Consider the following 17,952-nt stretch of genomic DNA (forward strand, 5'->3'; position numbering starts at 1 on the left):
CAGGGCTTGTTGGGCACACAACTTTCTTATCATTTAACTGGTAGGGTCAGGGTAGTTATCTCCCATGTAATGACTTTTCCAGCCACCTGAACCTGATCTCTGTGTCAAAGATTCACAGCTCCCCTCCTTTTTTGACCTTTTTGCTAGAAGTCCTCCTGAACTTTTATGTAATTTTTATGCTTTTAAATACAGTATATATGCTGAGTTTAATCTTCTCTTGATGAGTAGGCTAATATTTATAGAGCTGCTTTCATCCAATATTTTGGCATCTATGGTTCAGCCTTACCTGGATCCATTATTAAACTGGGAGTTCATGAATAGTGATTTTCTGATTTTGTCATTCCTTTTGTGCTTATTGGCTGGCATTCTTCTGTAAGGAAGAGAGCCCATCACATTTTCTTCCTCCTACTTCTCTCTCTCTTTTTTTGGTTTCACTGTGGACTCATGGATAATGCTTGTGTTCTATGCAATGCCAGTATTATTAATCTTTTAGCACAGATTATCCTAAAATTGGACAGTGGAAGCCCACTTTATCAGCTCTTATATTTTCTTGACAGCTTTACTGAGATGTAATTGAAACACAGTAAACATCACATGTTTAAAGTATTACGAGGACTTCTCTCATAGCGTAGTGGTTAAGACTCCGCACTGTCAAAGGAGCGGGTGCAGGTCTGATCCCTGACCAGAGAACTAAGATCCCACATGCATGGCCAAAAAAAATTTTTTTTAAAAGCAGTATATAATTTGGTAAGTTTTGGCATATGTGTGCCTCATAAAATCATCATTACAATCAAGATAACATATCCATTACTTCCCCCATAAAGTTTCATTATGCTCCTTTGCAAACCTCTCTCCTATTTCTCCTTTCTCCTCCAGAGCCCCCTATCCTCAGGCCCTCAAGGAAACATAGATCTGTTTTCTTTTACAGGAGTTTGCATATGTTTGAATGTGATAGAAAACAAATCATACAGTATATACTCTTATTTTGTTTGGTTTCCCAGCGTAATTATTTTGCAATCTATTCAAGTTGTAAAGTGTGTCCGTAGTTCTTTCCATGTTATTGATGAGTAGTATTTCATTGTGTAGGTAACCACAAATTGTTTGTTCCCTCGTTGATGGACACTGGTTGGTTCCAACTTGGGGGCTGTTACAAATGAAACTTCTGTGAACATTCATGTATAAATCTTTGTGAGTGACATGTACTCATTTGCTTCTCTAGAGTGATTACTTAGGAGTGGAATAGCTACATGGTTAAGATTGTAAGAAACTGCCAGTGGTTCTGACATTTTACACGCCCTCCATCTGTGCAAGAGTGTTCTTAATCTTCTGCATCCTCGCCAACACTTGATGCAGTCATTTAATTTTTTTTAACCATTCTAATGGATGTGTAGTGGCATTTCATTGTGATTTTAATTTGCATTTTCCTAATAACTGATGATGTTGGGCACATGTTTATCTGCCTTTTTGCCATATATATAGTTTTTTTTCATATATTTAGTTTTATAGATAAGAGAATTGTATATTCAATTGTTCAGTGTTTTTGCTTTTTAAAGTTAGATTATTTTCTTTGAGTTTTGTGAGTTCTTTAGTACACTAAAGAGTCTTGCCTTCAAAGTGGAAAATAATTAGTTCTATAAGGAAAACTATCTGTCCCTGTTAACAAATCTTAAGGCAAGATTCCCCAAAGATCAAATTCTTTCCATTTGACTTAACTGTGCCGTCAAACAAGCTCAGTTTATAGGAATATAAAAATATTCAGCACGCAAGAAGGTAAAATTTACAATGACTGTTGTCTAAATAAAAATTTTCAGCCATGCAAGAAAGCATAAAATTATGACCCATAATGGGGAAAGAAAAACCCGTCAACTGCAATTTACCCAAGACTGACAAAGAAGTTAGAATGAAGAGTCAAGGACGTAGAGATAGTAATTATAACATAGAACATATATTCAATGGTTAAAGACATGGATGGTATAAGACTCAAATAAACCATTTAGGTGAAAACTATAATATATGATAAAAATATACTAGGATTAACAGCAGATTAGATGTTGCAGAAGAAAACATTTGGGAATCTGAAGACATAGAAAAAACTATCCACAATGAAATGATGAAAGATAAAATAATTTTTAAAAATGAAATAAGCATTAGTGATCAGTGGGAAAACTTTAAGCAGCCTAAAATATTTGTAATTGGAGTCCCCACAAGAAAGAGTGGGAAAAAGAAGATACTTGAGTAAATAATGGCTGAAAATTTCACAAATTTGATGAAAACTATTAACCCACAGATCCAAGAAGTGCAATTAACCCCAAGCACAAGAAACATGAAGAAAACTAGACCAAGTAACATCATAATCAATGTTAAAGAAAAATACGTCAAAAGCTAGAGAAGAAAGACCCTGAGGAGCATAGGGTAAGGATGACAGCAGATATTCTTTCTCAGTTCAGTTCAGTCATTGTTGTGTCCAACTCTTTGCAACCCCATGGACTGCAGCATGCCAGGCTTCCCTGTCCATCACCAACTCCTGGAGCTTACTCGAACTCATGTCCATTGAGTCAGTGATGTCATCTAACCATCTCATCCTCTGTCATTCCCTTCTCCTCCTGCCCTCAATCTTTCCCAGCGTCAGGGTCTTTTCCAATGAGTCAGTTCTTCACATCAGGTGGTCAAAGTATTGGAGCTTCAGCTTCAAAATCAATCCTTCCAATGAATATTCAAGACTGATTTCCTTTAGGATGGACTGGTTGGATCTCCTTGCAGGCCAAGGGACTGTCAAAAGTTGTCTACAAAAACCACAGTTAAAAGGCATCAATTCTTCCTTGCTCAGCTTTCTTTATAGTCCAACTCTCACGTCCATACATGACTACTGGAAAAACCACAACTTTGACTAGATGGACTTTTGTTGGCAAAGTAATGTCTCTGCTTTTTAATATGTTGTCTACGTTGGTCATAACTTTTCTTCCAAGGAGTAAGTGTCCTTTAATTTCATGGCTGCAGTCACAATCTGCAGTGATTTTGGAGCCCCCAAAAATAAAGTCTGACACTGTTTCCATTATTTTCCCATCTATTTGCCATGAAGTGATGGGATTGGATGCCATGATCTTAGTTTTTAAATGTTGAATTTTAAGTCAGCTTTTTCACTCTCCTCTTTCACTTTCATCAAGAGGCTCTTTAGTTCTTCTTTACTTTCTGCCATAAGGGAGGTGTCATCTGCATATCTGAGGTTATTGATATTTCTCCCGGCAATCTTGATTCCAGTTTGTGCTTCTTCCAGCCCAGCATTTCTCATGATGTACTCTGCATATAAGTTAAATAAGCAGGGTGACAATATACAGCCTTGACGTACTCCTATCCCTACCTGGAACTAATCCATTGTTCCATGTCTGGTTTTAACTGTTGCTTCTTGACCTACATACAGATTTCTCAGGAGGCAGGCAAGGTGGTCTGGTATTCCCATCTCTTGAAGAATTTTCCACAGTTCGTTGTGATCTACACAGTCAAAGGCTTTGGCATAATAAGTAAAGCAGAAGTACATGTTTTTCTGATATTCTCTGGCATTTCTGATGATCCAACAGATGTTGGCAATTTAATCTCTGGTTCCTCTCCCTTTTCTAAATCCAGCTTGAACATCTGAAAGTTCATGGTTCATGTACTGTTGAAGCCTGGCTTGGAGAATTTTGAGCATTACCTTGCTAGAGTGTGAGATGAGTGCAATTGTGCAGTAGTTTGAGCATTCTTTGGCATTGCCTTTCTTTGGGATTGGAATAAAAACTGACCTTTTCTAGTCCCGTGGCCACTGCTGAGTTTTCCAAATTTGCTGGCATATAGAGTGCAGCACTTTCACAGCATCATCTTTGAGGATTTGAAATAGCTCTACTGGAATTCCATCACCTCCACTAGCTTTGTTGGTAGTGATGCTTATAATGGCCCGTTTGACTTCGAATTCCAGGATGTCTGGCTCTAAGTGAGTGACCACACCATTGTGATTATCTGGGTCATGAAGATCCTTCTCATATAGTTCTTCTGTGTATTCTTGCCACCTCCTCTTAATATCTTCTTCTTCTGTTAGGTCCATACCATTTCTGTCCTTTATTGTGCCCATCTTTGCATGAAGTGTTCTCTTGGTGTCTCTAATTTTCTTGAAGAGACCTCTAGCCTTGCCCATTCTATTGTTTCCCTCTATTTCTTTGCACTGATCACCGAGGAAGGCTTTCTTATCTCTCCTTGCTATTCTTTGGAACTCTGCATTCAAATGGGTATATCTTTCCTTTTCTCCTTTGCCTTTCACTTCTCTTCTTGCTCCGCTATTTGTAAGGCCTCCTCAGACAACCATTGTTGCCTTTTTGCACTTCTTTTTCTTGGGAATGGTCTTGCACCCTGTCTCCTATACAGTTTCACAAACTTCCTTCCATAGTTCATCAGGCACTCTGTCTATCAGATTTAATCCCTTGAATCTATTTGTCACGTCAACTGTATAATCATAAGGGATTTGGTTTAGGTCATACCTGAATCATCTAGTGGTTTTCCCTCCCCAGTAAAGTCTGAATTTGGCAATAAGGAGTTCATGATCTGAGCCACAGTCAGCTCCCAGTCTTATTTTTGCTGACTATATAGAGCTTCTCCATCTTTGGCTGCAAAGAATGTAATCAATCTGATTTTGGTGTTGACCATCTGATGATGTCCATGTGTAGAGTCTTCTCTTGTGTTTTTGGAAGAGGGTGTTTGCTATGACCAGTGCATTCTCTTGACAAAACTCTGTTAGCCTATGACCTGCTTCATGCTGTACTCCAAGGACAAATTTGCCTGTTACTCCAGGTATCTCTTGACTTCCTACTTTTGCATTCCAGTCCCCTATAATGAAAAGGACATCTTTTTTGGGTGTTAGTTCTAAAAGGTCTTGTAGGTAAATTTGCCTGTTACTCCAGGTATCTCTTGACTTCCTACTTTTGCATTCCAGTCCCCTATAATGAAAAGGACATCTTTTTTGGGTGTTAGTTCTAAAAGGTCTTGTAGGTCTTCATAGAACCGTTCAACTTCAGCTTCTTCAGCTTTACTGGTTGGGGCATAGACTTGGATTACTGTGATGTTGAATGGTTTGCCTTGGAAACAAACAGATCATTCTGTCATTTTTGAGACTGCACATTGTAGTTGCAACTATTTATATAACATTTACATTGTATTAATGAAAATGAAAGTGCAGTCACTTAGTCGTGCCCAACTCTTTGCTACCCTATGGACTATACAGTCCATGAAATTCCCCAGGCCAGAATGCTAGAGTGGGTAGCCTTTCCCTTCTCCAGGGGATCTTTCCAATCCAGGGATCAAACCCAGGTCTCCCACATTGCAGGCAGATTCTTTACCAGCTGAGCCACCAGGGAAGCCCAAGAATACTGGAGTGGGTAGCCTATATCTTCTCCAGCAGATCTTCCCAACCCAGGAATTGAACCTGGGTCTCTGGCATTGCAGGTGGATTCTTTACCCACTGAGGTACTAGAGAAGCCTACATTGTATTAATATTAGGTATCAAAGGTAATCTAGATATGATTTCAAGTGTGTAGGAAGATGTACCCAAGTTATATACAAATACTAGACCACTTTATTTTATTTTTTTAAACATTTCTCTGAGAATATTTTATCAAATGCAGAAGAAATAATAGGATCATTGTGAATGATGTCATTAATAATTTAAATATAATAGATTTCTGTCTGTGTTATTCGCTCAGTTGTGTTGACTCTTTTGTGATCCTATGGTCTGTAGCCCACCAGGTTCTCTGTCCATGAAATTCTCCAGGCAAGAATACTGGAGTGTGTAGCCATTCTCCTCTCCAGGGGATCCTCCAGACCCAGGGATTGAACAAAGGTCTGCATTGCAAGCAGTTTCTTTACCATCTGAGCTACCAGGGAAGCCCCATAATAGATTTGTATTTATATTAATCTTATATCCTACACAAATACATTTAAAGTTTCACATCTCATACATTGTTATTAGATGTCCATAGGACATTTAGAAAAACTGGAAAAAAGATAAACATTACTAAATTTCAAAAAGAAGAATCCTTTTTTTTAATGTGATTCAGTTATACATATACCCATATATTATTTTTAAAATTATTTTCCATTATAGATTATTATAAGATATTGACTGTAGTTCCCTGTGTTATACCAAAAAAAAAGTACTTTAAATATGAAGCACAAATAGGTCAAAAATAAAAAAGATGGGAAAATGTATACAATTTTCAGTTCAGTTCAGTTCGGTTCAGTTGCTCAGTCATGTCCAACCCATTGCGACACCATGAATTGCAGCACACCAGGCCTCCCTGTCCATCACCAACTCCCGGAGTTTACTCAAACTCACGTCCATCGAGTTAGTGACACCATCCAATCATCTCATCCTCTGTCGTCCCCTTCTCCTCCTGTCTCCAATCCCTCCCAGCATCAGGGTCTTTTCCAATGAGTCAACTCTTCACATGAGGTGGCCAAAGTATTGGAGTTTCAGCTTCAGCATCAGTCCTTCCAATGAACACCCAGGACTGATCTCCTTTAGGATGGACTGGTTGGATCTCTTGCAGTCCAAGGGACTCTCAAGAGTCTTCTCCAACACCACAGTTCAAAAGCATCAATTCTTCGGTGCTCAGCTTTCTTTATAGTCCAACTCTCACAACCATACATGACCACTGGAAAAACCATAGCCTTGACTAGACGGACCTTTGTTGGTAAAGTAATGTCTCTGCTTTTTAATATGCTATCTAGGTTGGTCATAACTTTCCTTCCAAGGAGTAAGCGTCTTTTAATTTCATGGCTGCAATCACCATCTGCAGTGATTTTGGAGCCCCCCAGAATAAAATCTGACACTGTTTCCACTGTTTCCCCGTCTATTTCCCATGAAGTGATGGGACCAGATGCCATGATCTTAGTTTTCTGAATGTTGAGCTTTAAGCCAACTTTTTTCACTCTCCTCTTTCACTTTCATCAAGAGAGTTTTTAGTTCCTCTTCACTTTCTGCCATAAGGGTGGTATCATCTCATATCTGAGGTTATTGATATTTCTCCCAGCAATCTTGATTCCAGCTTGTGCCTCTTCCAGCCCAGCGTTTCTCATGATGTACTCTGCATATAAGTTAAATCAGCAGGGTGACAATATACAACCTTGACGTACTCCTTTTCCTATTTGGAACCAGTCTGTTGTTCCATGTCCAGTTCTAACTGTTGCTTCCTGACCTGCATACAGGTTTCTCAAGAGGCAGGTCTTAATACTAAGCAAAAGAAATTTGGAATCATTATATTAATAGTCAGTAAATTTCAGAGCAACGAATATTTCTAGAACTTCCCTGGTGGTCCAGTGGTTAAGAATCTGCCTGCCAATGCAGGGGACATGGGTTTGATCCTGGTCTGGGAAGATTCCACATGCTGAGGAGCACCTAAGCCCATGGACCACATCTACTGAGCCTGTGCTCTGCCACTACAGTGAAGCCACCCCAAGGAAAAGCCTGCTCATTGCAACTAGAGAAAACCTGCATGTGGCAATAAAGACCCAGCAGAGCCAAAAATGATAAAAATTAAAAGTGTTTTAATTTAAAAAATTAAAATTTAAAAACTTTTTAATAAAAAAGTATTTCCAATGATTAACTCACTTCAAAATGATAAAGAACTCGATTCATCAAGAGACTATAACAGTTTTAAATGTTTATTCACCTGGTAACATAGCCTTGAAATACACGAAGTGGGAAGCTGGAGGGAAATTTTGAAATGTTTATCTAGTTCAATTTCTTTCTTCTTTTCTTCCTTTCCTCCTAACCTTCCTTCCTTTTTATTCTCCTTCCCTGCTTCCTTTTTATTTCACCCCCCTTTTCTTTCTTCTCCTTCTCCTCCTTTCACAAAAGTAGGAACTGAGACCACAGGTGAAGTGGCCGCAGAAGTACGCATCAAGTGAGAAGCAGAATTAGGTCTAAGCGCCAGGCCCTCCAAATTCTTATCTCCTCACTGCACTTGACTGGTCTTGAACAAACTCTGTCTTGATACACTAATAACTCTTAAAGTGAGGATATTAATGATGTATATACTAGCAGATGGAAATCAGAGGTGTGACCTAAGCACTATTCCTCATTTGTTGATAGTTGATTGGCATCAGCTAGCGCAGAAACCAAACAAAAGGTTGAAAAGAAAACTGGGGAAACGCCTGTCCTGTTTCTTGAGAATTGCTCATTGAATTTCTGCTTTCAGGAGAAGTCTTTCTTGAGCACCCTGGGATGTGAATTCTCAGTAGGTGTTTTCCCTTCCTGGCACTGGGTGGGTGATGTCCCCTTAAGTACGGGTCTTTATTTGAAGTAAACATCCTGGGGACCTGCTCTAACATGGTGGCTGCCATAGGAGGCCTCCTGTCTGTGCTGTCAATGTGCCCAGTGGCCCAGTTCTGCCAACTGGCCCATGAATTCACATGGAAATTAATTACCGACTGAGCAAGAGCTATGGGAATCTCTGAGTGCTGACCCGTGTACTGGATGAAGGCAATCAAACACAGGGTCATCTGGGGTCAAGCCCATGGCTTTGGAGAGCCGTTTGTCACTTGGAATTGGGCAGAGAACCGTAAACACAAGAGACAGTGAGTGAAGTTGACTAATTATACACAATTGTGGCCACAGCTTGGTCTGATCAGATAGGGCAAGACGGAGACAGCTAGAATGCAAACGTATACTTAAAAACACAGCCTTCCCCAGTCAGAGATGGTGCAGGCAGTGCTGGAAAGACACGAGGAGGAGTTAGAGCAGCCCAGTCTTCAGTTTGCAGACTGTGAAGTATGACCTTGGAGAGGAGGGGAGGGTAATTTCAAGGCTCCCTGGTAGTTAAACCAATGAGAGCTGCGTTGTGTCAGCCTTGAGTAACTACCATGACAGCTGAAGTCAAAACCAGAAGCTTCTAAAAAAATGCTTCTCCTCCAACTACTTACTCTGGGATAGTGTAATCCACAATTGCATGGAAGAGAGGTTAGCTTGCTGGACAGTCAGTTCAGGTAAGCTTTATTTTTATAAATAGAGGGGGAAAGAGAAACATATCCAACAATGGCATGAAGACTTTGGAGTTAAGCTGTTGTTGTCTGTTGCTCAGTCTTGTGTCTCTTTGTGGCCCCATAGACAACAGCACCTCAGGCTTCCCTGTCCTTCACCATCTCCCGGAGCTTGCTCAAACTCATGCCCATCAAGTCGGTGATGCCATCCAACCATCTCATCCTCTGTCATCCCCTTCTCCTCCTGCCTTCAGTCTTTCCCAGCATCAGGGTCTTTTCCAGCGAGTCGGCTCTTCGCATCAGGTGACCAGAGTACTGGAGCTAAGTAGTGTTGTGTTTAGTCGCTCAGTCGTGTCGGACTCTTTGTGACCCCATGGACTGTAGCCTGCCAGGCTCCTCTGTCTATGGGGATTCTCCAGGCAAGAACAGGAGTGGGTTGCCATGCCTTCCTCAGGGGATCTTCCCAACCCAGGGATCGAATCCAGGTCTCCTGCATTGCAGGCAGATTCTCTGCCATCTGAGCCACCAAGGAAATTCGGAGCTAAGAAGATATTGGTTTAAATCTCATCTCAACTGCTAGAAACATGTGACTAGGATCAAATTAATCAATTGTTCTTAGTCTTAGTTCCTTCAACCGTAAGAGGAGGATGATTGCATGTACCTCATAGGATTGTTGTGAAGGTTAGGAGTAGTATATGCACATACATGTAGCAGGAGTGAGTAAAACTGTCTTCCTCCTCTACATCATCACATCATCACTTGGATGATTTTGGGCAAGCTGCCTCCTTTCTTTGCGTTTTGTTTTTGTCTCAGTGTAGAAAAATGATGAGCATAATCCTAGTCATCAGACCAAGCTGTACTATCTTAGGTGCTAAACCGAAACTGTGAGCTGAGAATGAGGACCAGGGTCCTCTCTCCTCTGAGGGTCATATAACACTGCCTTCCCCCCACCAGGGTAGTAAAAGGGGCTCTGACCCTTGCTGTTTCGGGGGTCAAATGTGCCTCTGCCTCCTATACACATAGCTAGTTCCTCTTGCCCTAAGTCTCTGTCCTCTGCTCGACTAGAAGAACTGAAAGTAGCCACAAGTAAATATACTTATCAAAATATCTGTCAAAAAGCAGTAACATGTCAGCTAGTCAATTGCAACTCGTCTATTACATAATTATTACACATACATTATATTTGATTTTGTTGATGGAGTTTGGAAGCAGTGAAGGATGTCTGCAAAGGAATCCTGCCCAACAAGGGTAATTTGCCCTGCCTTTAATTTCCAGTAGGGTCCTATCCTAGTCACATTACACATAAACACAAAAAGTCTCAAAGTCAACCCCAAACTCCAGGTAACAGACACGATTGCCACCTCTCCTACCCCTTACTACCTTGTTTCCCCCCCACCGCCCCACATTTCTACTGGATTAGGTAGAAACTCTTATTCTAATTCTGCCAGCTAAAATTTGGGCTGGGCATTTTTTTTATGTACAACAAAAGAATAATACTATGATTAATGCCTCATTTTTTTCCTGAGAGAAGGAAGGAATTGCAGTTGGAAACCTTCTCCTCCACATTTTGCTTCCTGACATACAGTGTTTGCAGAAGTCCCAGAGTAGAATGTGTGATGAGAGACTGAAGGCTTGAGGTACCATATTAGTCAGAATTCTTCAGAGGAACAGACCCCAAAAGAAAGAATTTATTACAAGGAATTGGCTGATGCAATTATTGAGGCTGACAAATCCCAAGATCAGATTCTTAGGGGCCAGAAAAAGTGTCTTCCTTTTTAAAAAAATTCTGGTTCTAAAATGTAAAAAGAAAGCTTTAAAACTGCAATTAAAATGTTTAATTAAATGTCTATAAAAAGTAGTCATATGTCAGTCATATGCAACTCAATTCCTCTGTTATTAGATGGAAATTATATTCAATGATGGGAAGTGGATGCAGTTTAGGATGTCTGCTTTGATGTGGGGTGGAGCCTCCAGAAGTAAGAATGCTTAGGGTCTAGGAAGGTCTTAAAATAACCCCAACAAAGGCTGGGGAATGTGCATTGGCCAGGAATGGAGAGCAAATGGAAGACATTTGGAGTGAGGAATACGGGGGGACTTGGAGACTGACCGGGTGTGCAGGCCACAGCCAATGAGGCTCACGAGTGCCAGGAGAGGGGACGGTTCTGGAGACACAGTGGGAACAAAGCGAGGGGGTGGGGGGCATGGAAACCCTCTGATGGGTCTACCACCAGCAGTTTGACATCTAAGTCAGTGGAGAGAAACATTCTTTGCCCGAGCAACTTTCAGCAAGTGGGTCAGGGCAAACCATCTGATGAAAAAGCAATAAGTAACTGCTGACAGGCTGAACCACAAATACTTCTAGCTAAAAAGGAACCGTAAAGTGGAGGCTGATGCCAAGAGCAATTCTAGCTCTAGTAATTCATTTAACCTTTATCAGATCGCCATGGATATTCCCCATTTTTGTGCCCTTTCTCTGGCTTTCATGCTGCACACAACCTATCTTCATTGAGCAGAGGGCCAAATGTGCCGACAAAAAGCCACAGGGACTGAGGTGGTAGGGACTCTCCACCCGTGAGTGATGGCTGGAGCATGGGCTCTTTGGAAAAGGAGGCATCAACTGTGATCCAGGGAGATTCCCCCTCAGCAGGTTGGCTGGGCAGAGCTCATACTGCCACCTGTGTGCCCATCACCAAGGGAAAAAGGTACCCCACTACTGGGGGAGGCAGGGAGTGAGCGGCTGAGATGGCAGAGAGAGAAGGATGGCGTCCATAGGTATGACTTACACTGGCCGCATACTGATCCCCAGACCTGAGGCGGTGGGGCTGTCCTCTGTAGAGTGTTCTTTTTTTATTTTGTTATTTGTGTATTTATTTTATTGTTTTGGTTGCCCTGAGTTTTCATTGCAGCGTGAATGCTTTTCTCTAGTTGCGGTCAGCAGGGGCTGGCCGTGCACAGACTTCTCACTGCAGTGGCTTTTCTTACTGCGGAACACAGGCTTCAGGTGCAGGCGCGTCTATAGTTGCAGCGTGTGGGCTCAGGAGTTGTGCTCTGGGGCCTCTGGAGTGCACGCTCAGTAGTGGGGCCACAAGGGCTGAGTTGCTCCGTGGCATGTGGACTCTTCCTGGACTGCGGTCTGAATCCATGTCCTCTGCATTGGCAGGTGGATTCTTATCCACTATACCACCAGGGAAGTCCTCTGTCTGCGGTTTAAGATAGCCTGTCATTGCATGGACCACTGGACCAAAGCCTCATTGCCCTTGGGGAAGCCTTATCCTCCTTTTCTGAAACAAAATAAATAAGGGTCAATTGATGGAATTGACCCCAAACAACCATGACACAAGGGCCCTGTTGGCTGATTTCCTTTGATCCTCTCCTCGGTGTCAAATGGCATGTGGTTAGCTAGGCAAAGTTCATATTTGTTATTGAGAGATTTTCTTGTCTTTTTCAAAAGACTTCCTTTCCAGGCTAAACTACCTCAGGTCCCCAAGTTCGTCTTGGGGAAACATTTATTTTAGCAAACCTTTGTATGGCCCTTGCTATGTGCCAAGCATGATTCTAGGTACATTATAAACACCAAACTATTTTATCCTCATGACAGCCCCATGAGATAGACATATGTGCTGTTATCATTTCCATTTTAGAGAAGTGGTGAAAATGGAGCAGAGAGGTTAACTAACTTTTCCAAGCTCACACTGCTTATGAGAGACAGAACGAGGCTTTGGGTCCTGGGGGTCCCCTCACCATATTCCATGCTCCCTCACATCTCTCACTGCATGCTGCCTCAGCTTCTCTTAAGGCTGTGGAACGTAAAGTCAGTCAAACTGTGCTAACGACAACTGGCCATGCACTAGTTTTGAGGAAGTGGCGCTGGTTTGCCTCATCTCTATTCTTAGATTCTGGTAGCAGCTTGTCTTATGCCCCTGTCTTTCCAACACTGCCTGTTCAGTGGCCCAACAATTTTCTCAGATTGTGTCAGAAAACTCACAAAAACAAGTGGGGGAGGCCAGGGTGGGGAGGTCAACAAGGCATGCAAGACACCTCTCCTGACCTATGAACCTAGACCTTAGGTAGGTGCCTGGATTGTTTGTATTTACTTATTAGCAGCAGAAATGGACTCTGGTTAACTTAGGGGGGAAATGAAGAAAAGAAAAAAGTAAAAGAGAAAATATTGGAAGGATTCTGGGTGCATTGATTTATCTGACCAGTTGGGCCTCAGAAAGGACTGGCGACAAGGCAGCCTTGGAGATTTCAGTAGCAGAACTCAAGAATGGTCTTTCAGGGTGGTCCTAAGGAATATATTCGCTCCAAATATTCCTCATGTTTATGTCATTCCAGTAAAGATGTTCTATTCTCAGCAAAGAGAACGTGACTGGAACAGGTCCATCTATAGGGAAAGCGCTTGGTCAGACTTTGGACCTGGCACACGGGATGAGGGAGCGGAGGTCCCGGGGAGGAAAGCAGGGAAGAAGGACAGGGGCTGGGTGGGCAGAACAGCAGCTGTCCACTCAACGCCCAGCACCCTCCTCTGCTGGCCCCCAGCATCTCTGTATCCTGGTCCTGCTGAAGGCCTCAACTACCCACCATCTGTCCGTTTCTGATCCAGCCTGTTGACCTGGTGCTGATCCGTCTCTGTCTCCTCCCTTGGTGATTTGGTGTTTGGGCTCTGGCACTGTTGCCATTGGGTTTCTAGTGTCTTTGTAGGAGGGCCTCACACAGAGTTCATTTCTAGTCCTGTGTTTGTGCCTGTTGATCATTACCAACTTTTATTCTGTAATTATTAATGTTTAAATGACATTTTCACTTCTGTCATCTCATTTAATCTTCTCAAAACCCCTACGAAGTCGACAAAATAGATACATTTCTACCATCTTGTAGACGCACAATCTAGCATTTAGAGAGACGGGCCAGCTCAGTTGTGAAGTAATTAAGAAGCCAATGATTGCACTAAAATTTAGGACTTCCAGTTTTGCAATTCTGAGTTGCTGCCCATTTCTCCTAGTGTTACGGGTTACAGATTGCTATGCATGTCCCAAGAATAGCGTCTTTGATTAATAAACATCCTCTTATTTTTGAGAAAGGAGACAATAAGCAAGAAAATGGTAGAAAGGGGAAGACAGTTTTCTCTGCTGAACAATTTCTCATGGGCAAGCGAGAATGACACGTGTTCATGTCTGGGTGTTTGGAGTATCCAGCGTTTTGTTCACAAGGCATTCCTTTTTAAAAATCCCTTGATGAAGAACAGTCACGATTCACTCAGCAGGCAAGCAGGGCCCAGCTCTCACTGTGGCCGCACTTCAGCGGACACGCACAGCCACGTCGTATTTCCTCTGGCTGTCACGGGAGAGCCCCCCTGCCTTCTGGACCTCTGTCAACACCAGTGGAAGGACAAGCACAAATGACAAACAGGTTGTGATTATCAGTGTTGTCAAACCTCAGTCCCCACTGAGTCTGTTCACATGTTCTGATTTTCCAAAACTAGGTTAGCAGATATAGCAGGCTGTCTGGGAAGCCAGCAGCCTGGCTACAATGGGTTTTCGACAATCCTTAATGCTACCTGGAGATTATCTCAGGGATTCCTCTGGTGCTAAGGTCCTGGGGCTGTGACCACCTCTCGGATACTTTTTAAATTAAGGTATTAGGGAAAATCTGTGAATTTATTCATTTATTCAAAAGATATTTATTAAGGGCCAACTGTGTGCCAGACGTTGTCCTGGGGGTTGGAGGGAACAATTTAAATTCCCTGCTCGCGTTCAAAAATCAAGTGCTCATAAATGTGAGTGTGTGTGTGTGTTTACACAAACATACATGGAACGGATCTTTGATACCTTAAAGTAGGAGTCACGGACTTGAGTGATTTTAATCCAGGTATTACGGTAAACCGGAGAGGCCCAGGAAATGGGAGAAGGAAATGGCAACCCACTCCAGTGTTCTTGCCTGGAGAATCCCAGGGACGGGGGAGCCTGGTGGGCTGCCGTCTATGGGGTTGCCCAGAGTCGGACACGACTGAAGCGACTTAGCAGCAGTAGCAGCAGAGAGGCCCAGGGTGTGCTCTCAGTTAGCATAACAAAACACCTCAGCATCAAGGGGCTTAATAAGACAGGGAGGATTTAATAGTAGAACTTGGGTTGGTCTCAGCTTGGTGTCTCCCTCTGATCCCTGGGCTCATCCCTGTGGCTGTGGTCAGTGGTGGCTCAGTTGGGCTGGATGGTCCAGCATGGCCTTCCTGTCTGGGGTATAGCCCTGGGTTATCGGCCAACATGCTGGGTTCACCTGCTCATGGGCCCTCTGGCAAGCCAGCGTGGTTTGTTCCCATGGTGGCCTCAGGGTTCTCAGAAGTCAGTGAAGACGAGTTACCATGTTCAAGCGCTGTTCAGGCTACTGATTGTGCTTGCATTTGCTAGGGTCTCATGGAGTGAGTCACATGTGTGAGCCTGGAGACATGAGAGTTATAAGATGACAATGAAAGGGTAGGGTGCCATGAGGCCCCAACATTGTGGCCACAATTGCAGTGGTCTACCTAGATACCATACCACAGGCAAAGGGGAGCATGTGAACAGTTAGACAGCACGCCTTTCCAAACACCCAGCTCCATATTCCAGAGGGATTAGAGGCCCGGTGAAGAATCTGCCGGCAACATGGGAGACCCGGGTTTGATACCTTGACTGGGAAGATACCCTGGAGAAGGGCATGGCAACCCACTCCAGTATTCTTGTCTGGGAAATCCCATGGACAGAGGAGCCTGGCGGGCTTCAGTCCATGGGGTTGCAAAGAATCCAACATGACTTAGCAACTAATATTTTTCACAATTCAGATCCCTGGAATTGTAAAGAAAAGCCAGAAATCCAGATTTGTACATAAATCCTTTCCTATTGTAAATATTGTCAGTTAATGTAGAATGTTAAAATACGCTGTGACCAAGCCAAAATGCCTCTGTATTTGGGCTGAATTTGACTCAGGAGCCCCCAGTCTGTGGAGTCTGTCACTGGAGGTGGGACACCACAGCGTAAGGGGCTTTGTTTCTTAAATATTGGGAGCTTTCAAATAGCAAAACTGTAGGAGAGGACAATCAGTTCTTATTTTTACCAACTAAGGATTTTTTAAAAAAGTAATTGTCATCAATTATGTTTTGATTTTATAAAAGAGTTAAACACGCAAAACTAGGAATGACATGAGCTCAGAATAAATGCACAGTTCTTATGTTATGACAGAATCTTACACGATGTTTCTAATTTTTTAATTCTAATTCTTATTGATTTAATTCTTTATCATACACAATTTTGAAATCACCATATAGCTTAATTTCTTTAATCATAAGGTACATTTACTGTATACTTTCTCCTTCTGACAGGTTATTAAACAATCATTTAGTTTTATAAAAGATGATGTAAAATTAAGGAAATTATGATATTCTCATTTTGTCATGAATTAGCGAAAGCTGTGTTTTTTGTGTGGGCTGGTGTCTGGACTACTGGTGTGGCAGATGGAGCATTGGCTGTGGAATTATGGATCTGAGTGTTAGCCCTGACTTTACTCTTTACTATTCATTATGTCTTTGAGCCCCAGTTTCCTCATCTGTAAACTGGAAATAATAATAATATGTACTTATGGATTAGGATAACATGAACTGCCTTGCAATACCGGGCACATAATCAACATTTAATACATGGTAGCTATTGTCCACTTTCTGTTCAAGGAGTCTAGGGAGTTGGTACAGCAGATGGGCTGGCTGAATTCCAGATGCAGAACCTGTGGATACACAGGGTTGCGGTGCATTCATTTCTGTGCAGTGTCGTGTTGACCTCAAGCCTGAAGGCAGGCGTCAGTGTGAGCTGCGTCACTTCCCAGCAGCACATTCAGAGGGAAGCCAAGTGTAATTCTACAGTGAAGACAGCAAGTACAGAACGTCTGGGGCCGCCTGCCACCGCCTCAGCAGGCACGCTGAGTGATCACATCGCCGTTTGCAGCAGGGACACATCCTTGTTCAGAGTTCATCTCCAGAGCTATTTCCACTGAGTGGAGGCCCACTTTCTGGGCCTTGGTTTCCTCATCTATGAAATGAGCTTGGCAGCACTTGTCACTCAGCATGGTCATAAAGGTTAAATGCGACATCATATGACGTCATCATCATCACGGAAAGGGCACAGCTTGATGCTGCGGGTGAAGCAGACACCGACCTTCTGAGCAGCAAGCGTCTGTCCAGCTCTGGCTCTGTCCAGGGGTGGGCTGAGTGCTGGGGGTGCGGTGTGTGTGCTTGTCCTTTTTTTTGTTTGTTTTTTGCATATTTGGAGTTAGGCCAGTCCAGGTCAGCCTTGCTTTACAAGGGTCCTTGTCATGTAAGATTTAGATTTCTCTTTCTCTACCTTTGAGGTGAGGCATCATGCCTGTATGATCCAAACTTCTTGTTGAAAGCACCATTCCCCCACTTTTTCTCACCCCCTGTTTGTTGGAGCTCTGGGAGAGTGACTTTGGGTGGCCCCAAGCCTAGGTGTACTGTACCCGGGGGTATGGCCTCCTGTATGGCTCTTGGCTCAGCTCAATATTAAAGGGTCCTCCCCCGGTCTGTCAGCAATGACCTTCTCCAATCCTGAGCTGTTCCAGCTGGTAACTGTCAGTGGGGCGGCCATCCTTATATCAGCTGGTCTTGACCTCTGGGGTTCCTGGTTTTTACCTGACAATGGACTGACCTTCCTGGGTTCCTGACTGTGGCCTGAAAGTCTTAACCTGATTTAGCTCCTTTGTTTTCCCTATTTCACTTCCTGTTTTCCTTGTAGAATAAAGGAATGAGGTAGAAAAGGGTGGAGACTTCAGGGCTTGACAGACTTGGGTTCTGTGGCTGCTTACTAGCCCTGTGATGCTCGGTAAGCTAGATTTTCTGGGCCTCGGTTTCCTCATCCATAAAATGAGCTTGACAGCACTTGTCATTTAGCCTGGTCATAAGGATTACATGCGACA

This window comes from Cervus elaphus, chromosome 6 (genome assembly GCF_910594005.1).
Source record: "Cervus elaphus chromosome 6, mCerEla1.1, whole genome shotgun sequence".
NCBI lineage: Eukaryota > Metazoa > Chordata > Mammalia > Artiodactyla > Cervidae > Cervus > Cervus elaphus.